Below are 17520 nucleotides of genomic sequence, written 5' to 3'. Positions count from 1 at the left end.
CGGAGAGAGTGTGTTTTGCCGCACATCAGCTTGATGGACCCGCAACATCATGGTGGGAGAATTTCACAGCCACTTACCCCATTGACACTGTTACATGGGATCAGTTCCAGCAGGCTTTTCGCACTGCCCATGTTTCAGCAGGAGCTATGGCCATGAAGAAGCGCGAGTTTTGCAACTTGCGCCAAGGAGGACGCACAGTGGGCCAGTATGTGGATGATTTTAGTAAGTTAGCATGTTATGCCCCGGATGGTGTTGCTACAGATGCCGCTAAGCAGGAGAAGTTTCTGGAAGGACTGAATGATGAGCTGAGCATGCAGTTGATGGTGGCAACCTTCAACAACTACCAGGAGTTGGTAGATAGAGCACTCATGATTGAAGGGAAGCAACAACAGATTGACAACCGCAAGAGGAAGTATGGACAAGGGAAGTACAATTCAGGAGCTCAGCAGAGGCCCCGTTTTACCCCGAACTCGGGAGGACACATTCGCCATAACCATGGAGGCCATAATTCCAATGGAGGGAGTTTGCATAGCCATAGTGGCCCCAATAATGGGAATGGGAATGGAGGAAGCAACGGCCAGAACCGTTCCAACCCAGCAACGCCTGCCAAGAAGGATCTAAGTCACATTACTTGTTTCAAGTGCGGGAAGAATGGACATTACGCCACAGAGTGTTCTGAATCAAAGAATGGAAATGGCAATGGAAGCTCTGGGAAGAAATCCAACCCTTTCAATAGGGGACAAATGAACCCCGTTAGGGTGGAGGAGGTTGAAGCGCAACCCGATGCAGTTATAGGTAAGTTTTTGGTTAAGTCATTTACTGCAATCGTTCTTTTTGATACTGGTGCATCACATTCATACATATCAAGGGGATTTGTGGACAAGTATAACCTGCCAACCCAAGCCCTTAGTTCACCCATGTTAGTAACCTTGCCAGGAGCAGAGTATATGGGTAGCCTATGGTGTGATCGGTTACCATTAAGGATTGGTAACTACGTGTTCCCCTCAGACCTAATAGTATTGGAGTCACAAGTACTGGATGTAATATTAGGCATGGATTGGTTATCAAAGTATGGAAGGAACATTCACTGCGCCAGTAAATTGATTTTGCTCACCACCCCAGAAGGAAGAAGGATTAAGTATGTATCCCGGCATGTGCCGAAGAGGACTCAAGTGAATTCCTTATCAGGAGTTGTATAGGAGGAAGTACCGGTTGTGAAGGATTTCCCTGATGTATTTCCAGAGGAGTTGTCAGGCATGCCACCAGATAGAAACATTGAGTTTTTGATTGAGCTTTTGCCAGGCACAAGGCCAATATCTAAGAGACCGTATCGGATGCCCGCAAAGGATTTGGAAGAAATTAAGAAGCAGATTAAGTAGTTACTGGATAAAGGCTATATTCGCCCAAGTTCGTCACCTTGGGGATCACCAGTGCTTCTAGTGGAGAAGAAGGAGGAGTCATTGAGGATGGTTGTTGATTATCGTGGATTGAACGAAGTGATGATCAAGAACAAGTACCCACTTCTGATGATCAGTGATTTGTTTGACCAGTTGCAAGGAGCTAAAGTATTTTCCAAGGTCGATCTGTGATCAGGATACCATCAGCTGAAGATTCGGGAGTAGGATATACCTAAGACAGCTTTTACCACAAGGTACGGGCAATATGAGTATACCGTTATGCCATTTGGTCTGAGTAACGCGCCTGCATATTTCATGAACATGATGAACAAGGTGTTTACGGAGTTTTTGGATAAGTTTGTCGTAGTGTTCATTGATGATATTCTGGTCTACTTGAAGAATGAAGAGGAGCATAAGGAGCATTTATGTTTGGTACTTGGGAAGTTCAGAGAACATCAGTTATATGCCAAGTTCAGCAAGTGTGAGTTTTGGATGAAGGAAGTTGGATTCCTCGGACATGTTATATCCGGAGAAGGAATAGCAGTAGACCCCACCAAGGTTCTCACTATAACAAATTGAGAATCACCCACGTCAGTTGGAGAGACCCGGAGTTTTCTTGGACTCGCAGGATACTACAGGAGGTTCACTGAGAATTTCTCTAATATTGCAAAGCCCATGACGGAGTTGTTGAAGAAGGACACCAAGTTCAAATGGACTGAGGAATGTGAGGCCAGTTTTCAGGAGTTGAAGAAACGTTTGCTTACGGCCCCAGTGTTGATTCTTACAAATCAACGCAAGGATTATCAGGTGTATGGAGACGCTTCTCGTCGAGGATTTGGAGCAGTGCTTATGCAGGACAGGAGAGTTGTCTCATATGCCTCACGACAGCTTAAACCTCATGAGCTAAATTATGCTACACACGATTTGGAACTAGCAGCCATAGTGCATGCATTGAAGACATGGAGACACTACTTTCTCATCGGAAACCATTGTGAGGTGTACACGGATCACAAGAGTTTGAAGTATATCTTCACGCAGAAGGAGTTGAATCTTAGGCAGAGGAGATGGTTGGCGCACATCAAGGATTATGATATGAAGTTGCACTATCATCCCGGAAAGGCTAATGTATTAGCCGATGCGTTGAGTTGCAAGAGTCATGTCAATACACTCATGACCGGAGGATTACCCAAGGAGTTAGCAGAGGATCTCCGCGGGCTATTTTTGGAAATAGTTCTAAGAGGCTATGTAGCAGCGTTGGAAATACAGTCTACCTTGATGGATAAGATCAGAGAAGCTCAGAAGACTGATAAGGAGATTGCCGAGATAAAGGAAAGGATGAGCAAAGGAAAGGCTAAAGGATTCCGTGAGGATGAGCACGATACCTTATGGTTTGAAGATCGCGTATATGTGCCTAATGACCCGGAGATCGGGAAGTTGATTCTGCAGGAGGCCCATGATTCACCGTATTTGATTCACCCAGGAAACACCAAGATGTATCTGGATTTAAAGGACAGTTTCTGGTGGACCCGAATGAAGAAGAATATTGCGGAGTATGTAGCAGTATGTTATGTATGTCTGAGAGTGAAGGCAGAGCATCAGAAGCCAACAGGATTGCTACAGGAATTGCCAATACCCGAATGGAAGTGGGACAAGCTAGGCATGGATTTTATCACGGGATTACCCAGGACTCGTTCAGGCTATGACTCGATATGGGTTTTAGTCGATCGGTTGATGAAGGTAGCTCATTTCATCCCAGTGAAGACCACTTACACCGTGCTAAGTTGGCAAAGATATACATGACCAGGATCGTATGTCTGCATGGAGTTCCGAGGACCATTCTATCAGATAGAGGAACCCAGTTTACCTCAAAGTTCTGGAATCAGTTGCATGAGACTTTGGGTACCATGCTAGAGTTTAGTACAACCTTTCATCCACAGACAGATGGACAGACCGAGAGAGTCATTCAGATTCCGGAGGACATGTTGAGATCTTGTGCGCTAGATTATGGATCTAGTTGGGACGACAATTTGCCGTATGCAGAGTTCTCTTACAATAACAGTTATCAAGCCAATTTGAAAATGGCCCCTCTTGGAGCTCTGTACGGAAGGAGGTGCAGGACACCGTTGTTATGGGATGAAGTTGTTTGGACCAGATTTGATTAAGGAGTCTGAAGAGAAGGTTAAGCTGATTCACGGTAGACTCAAGGTAGCCCAGTCCAGGCAGAAGAGCTATGTGGATTCTAAATGCAAGGAGACAGTTTACAAAGTCGGAGACAGGGTGTATCTTCGTGTGTCCCCACTTCGAGGAGTTAAGCATTTTGGAGTTAAGGGAAAGTTAGCACCACATTTTGTGGGACCATACAAAGTTTTGGAGCGTATGGGAGAAGTTGCTTACAAGTTGGAATTGCCAGAAGGATTGTCAGGAGTTCATGATGTGTTCCATGTTTCCCAGTTGAAGAAGTGCCATGCAGAGATGGCTGATATTCCTCTGAGAGGTACAGTGCCACTGGAAGCGATTCAGTTGGATAGCGATTTGACGTATGAGGAGAAACCAGTGAAGATTCTCGAGTTTGCCAGCCGAGTCACATGAAGCAACGTTATCAAGTTCTGCAAAGTTCAGTGGAGCCACCATACCGAGGATGAAGCCACCTGGGAACAAGATGAAGACCTACAGAAGGATCACCTGCACCTATTTTCCAGCCAACCCGAATCTCGAGGGCGAGATTCATCTTAAGGGGGGTAGGTTTGTAACATCCCAAATTTCCAATTTGGAATGTTATACATTAGATCATCATTGCATATCATATTTTATTGCGTTTTGGCCGATCCTAGAAATTCTAAGCAACTCAAGGACCCACGGAGAGAGTTGGGGATTTCAGTATTTTTCATATTTGAGTTTTCTCAATTTTTGGAAAAATGATCATTTGGTTTTAATTATTTTTCTCTCCGAATATTTCCAATATGAAAAATAAAAGAGAGGGGATAAAATAACTTCTCCAAAATAAAGAAATATTGGAGGAAAATATTAAAATCAAATAAGAATTTTATTCGGAGTTTTATTTCTATTTTATCTGAATTATAAAAAAATGTGTTTTTCAAAATTGCATTAGAGGCCCAAATAAATGTTCACCTTGTCCGCTATATTTTTAGAACGGGGAAAATTTATTTCCGGATTTTTGGAGTCTGTATATTTCTTTTAATTGTTTTTCTGCGTGTTGGAGTTATTTAAAAAAAAGTTACCGACCTACTGGGCCGTGTCCGACCCGGACACCTCACCCGGGCGGCTTTATAAGCCGGCCCAAGCTGCCAGCCCACCCCGCCCAAACCCTAGCCGCCCCGCCTCGATTCCGCCGCTGTCGCCGCTGCCGCGCCGCCGCCATGTCGACATCGTCGCCCTTGCGCCGCCACCTCGCCGCCGGAGCCGCCCACTGCCGCCTCGAACCCGCCGGAGCCGCCGCTACCAACCGGACCTTGCCAGAGGTACTCGACGCCGCCGCCGCCGTTTGTCGTTTTTTTGAGAAAAACCGTTCAGTTTTTTTTAAAAACCTAGATCTGTTTTTTTATATTAGATCGGTTCGGTTTTTCGGTTTAGTTAAATAGCGGACGTTCATCCGTACATTCGTTTTAACGAACGATGTCCTTCCGTTAGGCACAGACAGCGAACGTTCATTCCTTAGCATGTTCCTCAGTTTTTCTTTTTCCAGGGTTTTTCTGCGATTTTTTTTGATCGTGATTTCTGCCCTGATCTTCGTTTTAGTTTATCTTTTCGCTCGTTTATCGGAATCAGGTGATTCAAGCGCCTATATCTTCATCTCGAATCCCTCTTTCTGTTTAATCAACTTGAACAATATTTTGGTACTGTAAAATTTAACTTTAGTCCATATTAGTAAACGGATCTTGTTTCTTTCGCAGTTTGAGTTTCGTTGCTCCGTTTGATTTGATTCTTTTTGCAAACCGGAGTTCTTCAGTTGACGTTAGATATTTTATTTGAGTTTTATCCATGCATCTAGTTGAGTGCTTATTGTATGTTATTGTTTGTTTGCGATAGAGTACCCGGAGTGCGAAGCGTGCTACGACGAGTCTCTATGTTTTGCAGATCATCAACAAGGCAAGTAACACTTTGATCATACCTCTTTACTACCCAGTTTTATTGCATTAGATCGACCGTCAAACATTGCATGGTTAGGATCTGATTAACATGTGGGCTTTGGGAAGTAGATGATCAGGTAGAACCTATTGCCCTGTTTATTATCAAACCTTTGGGAGTTACTTCTACGTTATGCTTATATTGCTATGCTATGCTCGTAGACGTGGATTGGGTGAGTGTATCCATGATAGATGTGAGTATTATTAACTAATGGTTAACTTAAGGGGGCTACTTAAATCCACATCTATGTGGATTTCTTGAGGCCCCTGGAGTACCCAGTGGTTTTCAGGGCACCTGGAGAATCCAGTGTTGTCCTAGGATATCCCGGAGTACCCATGTGATCATCCTACGCTCCGCCACCCAGGCTCAAAGGGATCATAAGATTATTCATGCTAGAAACTTTCGTGTGCAGCCACAAGCAAATATGGGCTCTGGCATACTTGAGTAAGTTACGTGAAGCTCTTGAAGAGGTAGACTAGCAGATGTAGTGGGTTGTAGGTGGTACTGTCTACCCAGAGTAGAGAGTTAATGCTTCAGAAAGACTGTTTCTCGAATCTCCGACCATGGATGTGTTCGAGTCTTGTGGGGAAAAGTGCGCAAACCTCTACAGAGTGTACAAACTAATCATGGTTAGTCGTGTCCCCGGTTATGGACATCTTGAGTATCTGGTTCTTGGATTATCATATTGATCTCATCACTCTAAATTAATTTGTTGGGTTTAATGATGATGTTTAATTGGGTTTGAGTTGGAGGAACCTTCTCAATGTTCAACAACCACCATGATAGTTAAATAAAATGTATTCCTTTGTTGTAGGAAAAAATTGGCTTTATGCAAAACTGTAATCGTAGAGCTTTCCACCAGCCATATATGCATGTAGTGATAGCATTCATTCTGTTCATTACTCTATGTGTTACATTGCCAGCATATTCCATGTGCTGGCCCATTTCGGGCTGCAACATTTCATGTTGCAGACTTTTCAGACGACGAGTAAGGTGCCATAGGTCGTTGTCTTTCACTCAGGTATATCGTTGGAGTTGATGGACTCACTTTATCTTCCAAGCCTTCTGTTATTTTCATTTTTAGATGGCCTTAAGCCATATTATTGTAACAAGTTCTCTTTTGAGACATTCGATGTAATAAGTTTGTGATTGAAACTCTGTTATAAATCCTCGAGTATTGTGCGTGTCAGCATTACCGATACAGAGATGACACTGATGCACAGAGACTGGACTGTTTGAGGTCTGGTCGCTACACACTCCAGGGCAGGGCAACTGGAATGGATGATGTTGTGCAATGAGGCCTTCGATATACGAACCCCAACAAGTGAATGTTTTTTGAGAAATGGGAGTTGAAGGTTTAGTACCAGATTGTCTGGTAGGTATCACAACGCAAAGGTGGTGGTGTGGAGAGAGGAGGAAAACCATGAGATGGACATCGGTGCTGAGGGAACAAGTACATGGCATTCAGTATCTGGTACGTGATTTCCTGGGGAATATTAGAACTCAAGCAGCTGTAGTTCTATGAATTCAGGGGATTTCAGCTAGGCATCCACCATGCAGGTCATGTTATGCTTGCTTAGGTAGCATGACGGTATGCAGAGGCTTTGAACGGAGCCCTGGTGGGAGGAGATGATGGCTCTAGGGAGTTCAAAATCATTAAAGACAGATAGTTGATGACAATCGAGATTAAGGGTGCCACCGAATTGAGAGGACTAGGGTGCGGCAGCAATCCTTGGTGAGGAGAACCGAGATGATCTCCGCAAGGATGGTGTCAGTGTCAAAACCGGCGGATCTCGGGTAGGGGGTCCCGAACTGTGCGTCTAGGCGGATGGCAATAGGAGACAAGGGACACGGTGTTTTTACCCAGGTTCGGGCCCTCTCGATGGAGGTAAAACCCTACTCCTGCTTGATTAATATTGATGATATGGGTACTACAAGAGTTGATCTACCACAAGATCAGAGAGGCTAAACCCTAGAAGCTAGCCTATGGTATGATTGTTGTTCGTCCAACGGACTAAAACTCTCCAGTTTATATAGACACCGGAGAGGGCTAGGGTTACATAGAGTCGGTTACAATGGGAGGAGATCTTCATATCGAATCGCCAAGCTTGCCTTCCACGCCAAGGAAAGTCCTATCCGGACACGGGACGAAGTCGTCAATCTTGTACCTTCATAGTCCGGGAGTCCGACCAAAGGTCATAGTCCGGCCATCCGGACACCCCCTAATCCAGGACTCCCTCAGTAGCCCCCGAACCAAGCTTCAATGACGATAAGTCCGGCGCGCAAGTTTGTCTTCGGCATTGCAAGGCGGGTTCTTCTCCAAATTCCATGTACCTGTCGAATAGTGTCCGGCTTCTAGTGTGTGCTGCCCTCCTCAGCTTCTGTGCCCAATAATGACCATCTTCCACATGTCAAACGAATGCGAAAAGCCTAGGAGTTTTTTTTCATTTACCCCCCCCCCCGGCCACGTAAATGAGCCGCCCATAAAATAGACGGGGATTTAGATCCAACTCACACCACCTTCCCTCCGCGAGTATCCTTCAGAGCGCTTTCGACAGAGATCCATTCCACCATGGCCGGTCGGAGCAGCTCCTCCTCTCGCCTCTCCAGCCCTCGGCCCAGAGATTGGGAGCGGTGTTCCATCCCGCATAGCAAGCTAGTAGTGCTTCAATCCAAGGGGCTCCTCCCCCCAGCATATATGGTCCCAGTTCGAGCCGGGATTGCCACCTATAGCGGCGGAGAGCAGGCAGAGAGCGTCCCCAATCCCTCCCAAGGAGAGCGGGTATGCCTAGTCCCTTATTTAATAAGAGGACTTGGATTTCCAATTCATCCGTTTCTCTGAGGGCTACTGGAGTTTTACGGCCTCCAGCTACACAACCTCACACCTGCCTCCGTACTACATATTGCGGGCTTCGTGGCCCTCTGCGAGCTGTTTTTGGGCATCGAGGCCCATTTCGCGCTTTGGAAGAGGTTGTTCTGCCTTGTGCCCCGCTCTCAGGAGGGGTTAATTTATCAAGTGGGCGGAGCTGAATTATGGTGCATCGCCGGGACCGGATATCTATCCGGAACCCCAAAGAAGGCGTCCGAGGACTGGCCTTCGGAATGGTTTTATATGGACGACGTCCCCCTGCCGGACCCTGTACGGATCGGCCTCCCTGAGTTCAATAACACTCCATTGAAGAAACGCATGAGCTGGCGCCCACGGAATCCTCAGAGGGAAATTGACAGGGACGTCCTTTACCTGATGAGCCGGATAAGGTCGTTGGCTCATTCCGGACTGACCATGATCGAGGTCATGGCCACATGCATTATGCGGGGGGTGCAGTCGCTTCAGTACAGAGGCCACCCCATGTGGGATTTCAACGGGGAGGACGACGCCACCCGGTGCGGTCGCAAGGGGCCAGATTCGGCTACCACTTTAACGAAGATCTTATCCGCTTTCTAAAAGGGAGAAGAAGAGGAATTCCTCTGTGTCAACCCACAGGGCGGATTCTCCATGTACAGTCCTCCAAGCTGGGTGAGCGAACATTTTTACTTGCCTACCTGTTTTCAAATTCCCATAATTGAGTACTTAGTCTAGCAATTTTAACGCAGGAGCTGCGCCAGACTGTGAAGGAGATAAGCAGCCCTCCTCCACAACCCGAGGACCCGGAATGGTCCCTCGACCCGGACTCCCAAGAGGACTCGGACTTATGTGTGGAGCTAATTGTTGGGGTGTTTCACCAATTGAGTAGGGACAACACCTTAGTGGCCATTACGGCCGACTATGCCGGACTACCCCCAGCCTCAAAGGTAACCGAGACCGAAGTCCCAGTACTTTCAAGAGGATCCATCCATGCTTTATTTTAATTGTCGTAAACCAATAGTGTTTCATTTTGCAGGGGAAATCCTTGAGGCGGAGGGTCGAGCCCGCGGTGGGTAGCCAACAAGGGCCATTGAAGCCAAGCGGGCTAAAAAGGAGTGCGGACCGGATCGAGACTCCGGTGCAACGGTATAGCATGCAATTTTAACTCCTAGGGTTTATGCCCTTAAGTCATACTAACACTCATCCTCTTCTCAGGAAGAAGAGCGCCCGCCGGACTATATCCACCGGCCAGGCTGCAAGGCCGGGTCCGGAAGCGGAGGCGAATACGGGGCGTGCACCGGACGTTCCTCCGACAGAGGACGCGGGCGGGCTATCTGCCACCCATTCAGAGGTGGAGAGTGCCATGAACCACAGGCGTCGCCGGACTGTTCTTCGTGACGCATGTTTTTCCCAAGAGGCGTTGGACACCTTTAATACGGGAGATGCGTACCTCCGTGCCGCTCAAAATGGTCTAACCAGAGCCACAGAGCAGTATGTGAAAGACATACGGGTGAGTAAAGCTGATGGTTATATATGTCAGTAGCCCTCGAGACTTGAAACAGTTAAGATAACTGATTTAAGGATCATATGTTACGCAGGATCTTACAAAAAAGAACACGCAACTGTCGCAGGAGCTGGAAGAGTGCAAGGCCCAACTCGAGGCCGCACTGGCCGCTTCAGAGAATGCCAAGGGTACCCCCTCAAGTAATATATGCTTCGAAAGATAATTTTGTTGTGAAGTGTGGCATGTGTGCGATTCTGACAATAACAGTGCAGATGGGGCCGGAGTGAATCCGGACAAGCAGCAACTCCTGCGCCAGTTAAAGGCCGGCGAGAGCGTGCTGACGAGGGTGAGGCAAGAGAAGAACAAGCTTCAAGACGCCAATACCCAGCTGGGCGAGGAACTAAAGGATGTTCATGCTCAGCTGTCTGATTCCGTAAAGGAGAATCGGCGACTTCGACGCGGCATTTTTAGTAAGTGCTTAAACGAATCTTCCAAAAAAGAGTTCGGCGAGGAAGTCGATTGACAGAGCTATGTCTGCAGATATGCTGATAGGTCGTCCTGCGGAGGAAATGCCCGGTTCAGCGGGGGACCTTCTTCCCGAGTTGTTGCAACTGCACGAACGAGTTTGGCAGGCGATGCAAGGCATCGTCCAGGCTATGTGGCCATCCCTATCCATGCCCGAAGGCCTTCGAGAGCTTGCAGAGAAGCTGGAGGGAGTGCGGCAGCGCTTCCGGTTGTGGAAGATATCGGCCTGCCGTCAAGGTGCCAGGGAGGCCTGGGTCATGGTGAAGACTCGGTACATGAAGGCTGACCCGAACCACATGGCCGAGGTCGGCCCTGTGGGGCCTGACGGAAAGGAGATTCCTGTCAGTTTAGTGTATGGCCAGGTAGAGCTGGCTGCCAAGTATTCTCAACAGGACTGTAAATTAGACAGCCTGTTGGATGGTATTGAAGAAGAATATACCGAGTCAAATTGACTATGTAATTTAAAATGACATGTAAAATGCCTTCTAGCCGGATTGTAGATCGTTTGTCATTGCGGACCTTTTCGCTTCAACCTCTGGACCCGATAGTTCGGAGTGTGTCCGAATACCCTCTCGGTTATGTAAGAACCGGGGCATGCATGGAGACCAGGCGTAGGGGTCATAAGTGCTTTAGCAGACAAGTGCCCAACTAGTTATGTTATATTACATGGTTAGTAAGAAACATCTTCCAGGGAGAATAGTTCCGTTAGGGGTTCCTTTCCCTGGGAGGCATGCCCTAAAGTGCATGTCTGAACTGCGAAAAGAAAGCAGAAAAGCATCTGGGGGCAGATAAATAGAAAAAAAAATCATCTTTTAGTTCACCGACCGAATATTCCCTTAAGAACGCTAGCTTTCGGCTTCACCCAGTCTGAGGTACACGTCCGGCTGACCCGGTGGTAACAATCGCAGAGGTGCTCCCTTTACCACCTAGCCGAACAAACGGGAACGTAGGGGTAAGCACAGGAGCCAGGCAACCCAGCTTGGCCAAAACTTAAGTCATATCGATGCATATAATGGTGCATAAAAGGTTCATGCGGAAGTGTCACACATGTTTTGGGCATGAGACCCGTGTATATAAGCTTCTGATAAAGAAGCCCCCAGGTATAATGAGCGCGGGTAGCACGTCAATTATGTGCGAACAATCGCGCAAGCAAGCCCCTAGAGGCTTGGGAGAAAGAAGGGAGGAATTAGGAGAAACAAAAACTAGGAAGCTAAATTTAAAAAAAGGAAGGTGACAGAGGAAGGAGATGAACACAGAGTCCGACGCTAGGTAGAACCTTCGTAGGCGTGCCACATTCCATGGGTTCGGCTCGAGTCGGTTGTCCGATGCATTTCGCAGACGGTACGCTCCACCAGTCAGGACTTGGTCGATTTTGAAGGGACCCTCCCATTTGGGTTTGAGTTTGTCCTTTTTCTTGTCCGGACGGCGTAGAACTAGTTCGCCAACATTGTAAGTTTTGGCCCGTACTTCTCTGCTTTGATATCTTCGAGCCTGCTGTTGATAGAATGTGGAACAGGCCTTCGCCACTTCGCGCTCCTCTTCCAATGCGTCCAAGCTGTCCTGCCGATCGAGCTCGGCTTCTCTTTCTTCGTACATGCGCACGCTAGGTGAGTCATGAATTATGTTGCAGGGTAGGACTGCCTCTGCGCCGTATACCATAAAAAATGGTGTGAATCCGGTAGTGCGATTCGGCATGGTCCGCAGCCCCCAGAGTACGGAGTCAAGCTCCTCTACCTAGTGCGTGTTAGATTCCGTGAGGGAAAGCACTAATCTGGGTTTGATGCCGCTCATGATTAGACCGTTGGCTCGCTCGACTTGACCGTTAGTTTGTGGGTGATAGACTGAAGCGTAATCGAGCTTAATGCCCATGATTTTGCACCAAAGTTTAACTTCATCAGCCGTAAAGTTTGTGCCGTTGTCAGTAATGATGTTGTGGGGGACGCCGTAACGGTGCACAACCCCGGATATGAAGTCTATCACCGGTCCGGATTCGGCTGTCTTAACAGGCTTGGCCTCTATCCATTTGGTGAATTTATCCACCATGACAAGTAGATATTTTTGCTTGTGGGTTCCTCCCTTAAGGGGTCCAACCATGTCAAGCCCCCAGACCGCAAAAGGCCAGGTGATGGGTATGGTTTGTAGGGCGGTAGGCGGCATGCGGCTTTGATTAGCGAATAATTGGCAACTGACGCATCGCTGGACTAAGTCCTGAGCGTCTGCCCGGTCCGTCGGCCAATAAAATCCGGTATGGAAGGCCTTGATCACAAGGGCTTGGGCTGCGGCATGGTGACCGCCGAGTCCGGTGTGAATTTTCACCAGAAGGTTCCGCCCTTCCTCTTCGGAGATACACCTTTGAAGGACTCCGGTGGTGCTTTTCTTATAAAGCTCTCCTTCATGGACTTTATAGGCTTTAGATCGCCGCACTATGCAGCGTGCCTCATTTTGGTCTTCGGGGAGTTCCTGCCTAGTTAAATAGGCTAAGAATGGTTCTGTCCATGGGGCAATTACTGCCATTATTGCGTGGGCTGAGGGTGTGACTTCATTGCCGGAGTCTTCCGTTGTGTCAGGGTGTTCGGGGTCAGGTGATGCGGCCTGGTCCGGATTGTTAATTCTGGATTCCCCTTCCCACTGTACGGATGGCTTGAATAGCCTTTCCAGGAAAATGTTGGGGGGGACTGCATCGCGCTTTGCGCCGATGCATGCCAGGACGTCTACTGCCTGATTATTTTCCCGAGCTATATGGTGGAATTCCAGCCCTTCGAACCGAGCTGACATATTTAGGACGGCGTTGCGGTAAGCTGCCATTTTCGGATCTTTGGCGTCAAAGTCTCCGTTTATTTGGGATATCACGAGGTTCGAATCCCCGCGCACCTCTAGGCGTTGAATGCCCATGGAGACTGCCATTTGGAGGCCGTGTAGAAGGGCCTCGTATTCGGCTGCGTTGTTGGAGTCCGTATACATTATCTGGAGTACATATTGGACTGTATCTCCTGTTGGGGACGTCAGGACGATGCCAGCCCCCAGGCCCGCCAGCATTTTGGAGCCGTCAAAGTGCATGGTCCAGTTGGAATATGTGTCGTACTCTTTGGGGAGTTCGGCTTCAGTCCATTCCGCGACAAAGTCGGCCAAGCCTTGCGACTTGATGGCTCGTCGTGGCTTATATGTTATGTCGAACGGGAGGAGCTCAATGGCCCATTTGGCAATCCGTCCTGTTGCATCACGGTTGTTTATGATATCGTTAAGAGGTACTTCGGAGGCTACTGTTATCGAACACTCTTGAAAGTAGTGTCGTAGCTTCCAGGATGCCATGAACACTGCGTATGCTATTTTTTGGTAATGCGGGTACCGGGCCTTGCATGGAGTGAGGATAGTGGACACGTAGTACACAGGTTTTTGGACAGGGAATTCGTGTCCTTCCGTTTCTCGTTCGACGATGAGGACTGCACTTACAACTTAGTGAGTTGCCGCTATGTATAACAACATTGGTTCGCCGATGTTCGGCGCGGCCAGGACAGGGTTTGTTGCCAGTATGGCTTTTATTTCTTCGAGTCCGGCCGTGGCGGCATCCGTCCACTCGAAGTGTTCGGTGCGCCGCAGGAGGCGGTAAAGGGGTAATGCCTTTTCCCCCAAGCGGGAGATGAAGCGGCTTAGAGCCGCCACGCATCCAGTCAATTTCTGTATTTTCTTGAGATCTTTTGGAATATCCAATTGTGATAGGGCTCGGATCTTGGCTGGGTTTGCTTCAATTCCTCTACCGGATACAATGAAGCCCGAGAGCTTTCCGGCTGGTACGCCGAAAACGCATTTTTCCGGGTTAAGCCTAATGTCATATGTTCGGAGGTTATCGAACATGAGCCTCAAGTCGTCTATTAGAGTTTCGACGTGTTTGGTTTTGACGACCACATCATCCACGTACGCTTCAACCGTTTTTGCCTATCTGGTTGGCAAGACATGTCTGAATCATGCGCTGATATGTTGCGCCGGCATTTTTGAGCCCGAAGGGCATTGTGTTGAAGCAGAATGGGCCGTATGGGGTGATGAATGCCGTTGCGGCTTGGTCTGACTCTGCCATCTTGATTTGGTGGTAACCAGAGTATGCATCGAGGAAACACAATGAATCGTGTCCTGTAGTGGCGTCGATGATTTGATCAATGCAGGGGAGGGGGAAGGGATCCTTTGGGAAGGCCTTATTTAGGTCTTTGAAATCGACGCATAGGTGCCAGGATTTGTCCTTCTTTGGTACCATCACCAGGTTTGCTAGCCAGTCCGGATGTTTTATATCTTTGATGAATCCTGCTTCCAGTAGTTTGGCTAGCTCCTCTCCCATGGCTTGTCTCTTAGGTTCGGAGAAACGCCGAAGAGTCTACTTGACGTGCTTGAATCCTTTTAGGATGTTCAGGCTGTGCTCAGCCAGCCTGCGTGGGATCCTGGCATGTCTGAAGGGTGCCAGGCAAAAATATCCCAATTTTCTCGTAGGAATTCTCTGAGTGCGGCGTCTATATCAGGGTTTAGTTGTGCCCTGATGGAGGCCGTTTTTGTAGTGTCCGTTGGATGGACTTGGAACTTGACTATTTCGTCTGCCGGCTTGAAGGAGGTTGACTTGGATCTTTTGTCGAGTATCACGTCATCCCTGTCCACCGTGGAGCGCAACACCGTTAGTTCCTCGGCCGCCAGGGCTTCGGATAATGCCTCGAGGGCCAGTGCGGCTATCTCGTTTTCGGCACGGAGCGCTGTGTCCGGATCACTAGCAAGAGTGATGATTCCGTTGGGTCCGGGCATTTTGAGCTTCATGTACCTATAATGGGGTATAGCTTGAAAAATTGTGAATGCTTCTCGCCCAAACAGGGCGTGGTATCCGCTACTGAACGGGGCCACTTGAAACGTGACCTCCTCGGATCTGTAATTATCCGGCGTGCTGAACACCACATCCAGTGTGATTTTCCCTGAACAGCACGCTTCCCGGCTAGGGATTATTCCTCTAAAGGTTGTGTTGCTTCGCTCAATGCGGCTCCAGTCTATTTCCATTTTTCGCAGGGTTTCCTCATAGATGAGGTTCAATCCGCTAACATCGTCCATGAGTACGTTTGTAAGCCGGAAGTCGTCCACTATCGGACTGAGGACCAGCACGGCTGGTGCTCGGGCTGTCCGGAATTTAGGTTTGTATCTGGCATTAAAGGTAATAGCCGTGTCACTCCATGGGTTTATTGTCGCTACTTGGTAGACTTCGGTAAGGCTGCGGAGCGCTCGTTTCCTCGCATTGTTTGATGCGAAAGTCTCGAAGACTGTTGACACCCTACTGGCATTTTTGGGGTGGTGCTCTGCGGATTCTGGAGTTAGAAGCTCATCGCCACTTCTGGCCACCTGCCGGAGTATCCAGCATGCTCTAAGGCTGTGAGTTGGTGTGACTTCCTCTGTACTACGAATTTTACAGGGTCCATTGAGCCATCCCTCCAGTACGGTTCCGTACCCTATAGAGGGTTTTTGTTTTTTGTTGTTAGGCACAGGTGTCTGGCGATAATGCGCCCTTTTGTTTCGGACTGGAATTGTATTCAGGGTCGGATTGTCCCAGAATTTTGTTTCGGTTTTTTGAACGCTTTCTGTCGCACAGTACTTTCGTACTATGGATGTCAAGTCGGTGAAGCGTGTAATTTCGCGGCGACTTATGGCGTTGAGGATTCCGATGTCCGTGCTGTTGTTACAGAAGAATTAAATTGAATCCCTCTCGCAGCAATCCTTTATCCTGTTCCTAACCAGGAGGAATCTGGCCCAATAATGGTGTACTGTTTCCCCGGGCTCTTGCCGAATTTGGGATAGATCCCTTGTATTTGGGTGGGCGGGTGGATTTAAATCCGGAACCTCGCCCGATCTAAGACTCAGGGGCCAAGAAATTTCCAAACTCGGAACCTTGTTTTCTTGGACGTTATTCAATGAATCAGGCCCGTTGCCTGACTTTAGGTTCAGATCTTGGGCGACGTCCTCCGCTCCGCGGATGTCCGGCTTGGAGGGATCAGGAATCCTGACACATCTGGTCCTTAAGATGGGCGAAGATTCGCCGCATTATTCTTCCACCACTTCAACGTGGTGGGTGACCTGGGGAGAGTCAATCTCTCTCTGATTGGGTTTAAGCCCAACCTGGCCATAATCTGTAGTGACTCCCAGGGCGGCGATGTGATCCAAGAGCTCTTTTAGGGAAAAGAGCTCCATCGGATCTAACTGCTCGGCAAGTTCCGAGCTGATGTGGAGATTGCTTTCGATGACCCGAGAGGTCATCGTCGGCGCGGCGGCCGAACAGGCGGTCATCAAAAAACTGCCTAGCCGGAGAGTTTGGCCGACAGCCAAAGCTCCTTTAGAAACAGTGCTATATTTAAAGACGGGCTGCGGCATCCTTCCTGACGGTGATGACACAGAGGAACTCTCAATGAAAGCACCAATGTCGGTGTCAAAACCGGCGGATCTCGGGTAGGGGGTCCCGAACTGTGCGTCTAGGCGGATGGCAACAGGAGACAAGGGACACGGTGTTTTTACCCAGGTTCGGTCCCTCTCGATGGAGGTAAAACCCTACTCCTGCTTGATTAATATTGATGATATGGGTAGTACAAGAGTTGATCTACCACGAGATCAGAGAGGCTAAACCCTAGAAGCTAGCTTATGGTATGATTGTTGTTCGTCCTACGGACTAAAACTCTCCGGTTTATATAGACATCGGAGAGGGTTAGGGTTACATAGAGTCGGTTACAATGGGAGGAGATCTTCATATCGAATCGCCAAGCTTGCCTTCCACGCCAAGGAAAGTCCTATCCGGACATGGGACGAAGTCTTCAATATTGTATCTTCATAGTCCGGGAGTCCGGCCAAAGGTCATAGTCCGGCCATCCGGGCACCCCCTAATCCAGGACTCCCTCAGATGGCGTCCGGAAGATCACTGATGCGGTCCCCCCGAGATTCTATGGGTTCCTGGGATCCAATGGGGGCGGGCTCGTCGCTTCTCCCCGCACTGCCAGGTGCGGGATCTGCAACAGGCGTCTGTCGGATTTCGGGTTCCGGCAGACCCTTGAGGTTCAAACTCTGGGGTGCGCACGAAGATCTTTCCCCTACCATCTCAC

This window comes from Triticum dicoccoides, chromosome 4B (genome assembly GCF_002162155.2).
Source record: "Triticum dicoccoides isolate Atlit2015 ecotype Zavitan chromosome 4B, WEW_v2.0, whole genome shotgun sequence".
Classification (NCBI taxonomy): Eukaryota; Viridiplantae; Streptophyta; class Magnoliopsida; order Poales; family Poaceae; genus Triticum; species Triticum dicoccoides.
The sequence above is the reverse complement of the archived record's forward strand: the minus strand, read 5'-3'. Positions refer to the sequence as shown.